Here is a 3,525-nt window from a genome sequence, read left to right on the forward strand (position 1 = left end):
ATACGACCGATTACAGATTATTAATCAGACACACATATAATTACTACTGCTAACAACAAGACACACAGTCACTGAATAATATTATATTGAAAAGAAAAAAAAGAAAATGTGAAAAAAAATGTGCATAACAAAGGTGCATATAAAATGAACAATAATAGTGATAATACACAAACTCAATGATATATAAAAATGGAATGCGGAATAAAAGTGAAACCGAGAGCTGTGCCAAAATTCACAAATCCAGCCAAACTATATTGAGAGTGGAGACTGCAGTGAAGAATAATGAGAGATGAGGAGACTGCATCCCTGAGTAGAAGAAATATGGTACCAACCGATGTAATAAATCTGCAAAAATGTCAACAATTCTGTGTTTTTCTGTCAATATGGGGTGCTGTGTGTACATTAATGAGGAAAAAAAATTTACTTAAATGATTTTAGCAAATGGCTGCAATATAACAAAGAGTGAAAAATTTAAGGGGGTCTGAATACTTTCCGAACCCACTGTATATATATATATATATACTGTATATAGAAATATCATGTTGTAATTATATATATAATTCTGCTGGAAATCGTCATTATATATACATATATATATTGACAATTTTCAAAAGGATTCCAGCCCACATTCTTCTAGGATTTTCTGACGAAAACTTGACTGACATGTTCATATCAGCTCGTAATCTTAATTATACATGCATGAACACATAAAACCTTCCTTATCAGCTCATGATAGAACAATAGTGCGAGTGTGTATACTAGTACAACGTGTGTAATATAATACAATAAAATCACATGCAAGCCACCTTCCAAAGTTTGAACTTGGACTCTATCCTTTACTGATTCTCCAGTTCTTCACACTGATCACACTCACAGAGCAGCTGTGACAGTCCTTTATGAGAGAAATAAAGTAATCTGGTAGACTTGGATAAAAAGATAGACATGAATAGAAAGAGACTGCTGAGGGGTTTAATAATTATCAGGTTGGGTGTTTCTCAGATGAAGGCTGCGGTGGGCAAAAGTCGTCAGCGCTGGACTCTGCACATGAGCAGATATTTATGGGCAATCACATAAGAGCGCTGACAATAACACAAGAGAAAATGGCAGAAAGTACACAACCTGAGAAGTAAGTTTGGGGTCAGTATAGGTTTTTGTAAAATAATGTAATACTTTTATTCAGCAAGGATGGATTAAATTGATCAAACGTGACAGTAAATGCATTTATAATGTTGCAAAAGATCTTCTGTTTCAAATAAATGTTGCTGTTTTATTCATTAAAGAATCTTGGGGGGGGGGAGGTGGAGTGCTGCAGTTTACTCAAAAATATGGAGCAGCAAAATAAATGTTTCTCGAGCAGCAAATCAGCATATTAGAATGATTTCTGAAGGATCATGTGACACTGAAGACTGGGGTAATGATGCTGAAAATTCAGCTTTCATATAGTACAGAAAAGTTTTTTTTAAACTGTAACAATATTTCACAATATTACTGAATATTTGATCAAAATAAATGCAACCTTCTTTCAAATACATTCAAAATCTTACTGAATCCAAACTTGTAATTTTTGTGTTTATTTATTTGTTTATTCTGTAACATTCATGTTATTAAATAATTTTTTTTCTTCCATTTAATGTGTTTTAATAATATCAACAAGTAGATGTAATTAGTCTATATGTATTCATTGAGAAAATGTGTTTATTCTTGGTTATGTGACCATTAAGGAAACATTTCATTTTATCATTTTGCAAACATTATGCACTCTAAAAAATCCTGGGTTGAGCCCAGGATTTTTGGGGGTTATTTTTTCAGTGTTTGGGTAGTTTTTGTGTTACTCAGATCCTGGGTCAGACGTAACCCAGCAGTTGAGTTATTTATCGCGGGAATTTCGCATCTTCTCTTCACAATTGAGCAGTTCTAAGCGCCATCGAATTGATGCATTCTTCTGTAAAATTCAGGTTTGTGTACATTTTATTTTATCTATATGTAACAGAGTTAAAATAATTAGTTAAATTCCTGCATGAATTGGGAAAACTCCCATTGGCTGTTGCATCACTCATTGCACACATGATGTTGCGGGGCGGAGCTACGTCATCAGCAGCAGAGTCTCTATATCTCCCTGTTGCTAAGATTTCTCATGCAACATCGATGCAATGTATTCCAACCAGCCTTTTAGTCGTGTTTGTCCCAGTTTTGTCTGTCAGGCCCAGTAAAGCAACCTTGAGTGACCATCCACCTGATCTCAGTCTGAATTACTCCAACACACACACAGTCACATATAAAATCGTCACTGTGCTGTATATAGTTAAATTATATGCAGAGCAACATACAGGCACGCGGTGTGAGTCACCTTTAACAAGTGTCGCAGTCTTTTCGCATGATGGAAAAGCCTGATGCTTTGCATAAAATAAACAATTTTATTCATAAAGATACAGAATATAATACTTTGTTTGGATGTTAAAACATGTCCTCAGAACTGTTTTATGCAGAGCAACATACAGGCACGCGGTGTGAGTCACCTTTAACAAGTGTCGCAGTCTTTTCGCATGATGGAAAAGCCTGATGCTTTGCATAAAATAAACAATTTTATTCATAAAGATACAGAATATAATACTTTGTTTGGATGTTAAAACATGTCCTCAGAACTGTTTATTGTTTGTTTATTGGCAGGTTATGGAGTCACAGCATGTTTTGGCGAGTGAAACGCAGGGCCGTGATTCGTTAGCAGTTCCCCGCCGAACACGACTCCAGCTCGGGCACGAGAACCTGCGCCATTACGGTGGAAACAGAATAACAGAGACTGGTCGATAACATGTTAATTACTTCTGTTTAATGTTTAATGTAAAAATTTTTCTTCTAATGTTTGTTAAACGAGTTTAAATATAGGCAATATGTATTATTAAATACGATATAAACAATGCTGTAAATTATAAATAAAGGAAAATAAAGGAAATTATCATACAGACCAGTGGATGTGTGGAGTATTTTAGAAAAGTTTAGAGGATTTAAGTTAATCTGTAAACGTTACTTAATTTATGAAGTAAAAATTAAGCTAGTAATATAGTAAAAATGAATAAACCCATTAGCTGGGTTAAATCAACCCCTTATGCTGGGTTAAATAAACAACCCAATTGGGTTGTTTTTAACCCAGTGTTTACCCAGTGTCAATCCATAATGCCTGAATGTTTTTGTGCTAACATTTTAAGAACGTTATCAAAAGCCAGATAACTCTAGCATGATCTTTGGCTAACAAATCTTCCATTAACATTATTGAAGAAAGAAAGAAAGAAAGAAAGAAAGAAAGAAAGAAAGAAAGAAAGAAAGAAAGAAAGAAAGAAAGAAAGAAAGAAAGAAAGAAAGAAAGAAAGAAAGAAAGAAAGAAAGAAAGAAAGAAAGAAAGAAAGAAAGAAAGAAAGAAAGAAAGAAAGAAAGAAAGAAAGAAAGAAAGAAAGAAAGAAAGAAAGAAAGAAAGAAAGAAATATATATATATATATATATTTCTTTCTTTCTTTCTTTTTTTCTTTCTTT

Source organism: Sinocyclocheilus grahami, unplaced genomic scaffold, assembly GCF_001515645.1.
Source record: "Sinocyclocheilus grahami isolate Dianchi unplaced genomic scaffold, SAMN03320097.WGS_v1.1 scaffold14.1, whole genome shotgun sequence".
Taxonomy (NCBI): domain Eukaryota; kingdom Metazoa; phylum Chordata; class Actinopteri; order Cypriniformes; family Cyprinidae; genus Sinocyclocheilus; species Sinocyclocheilus grahami.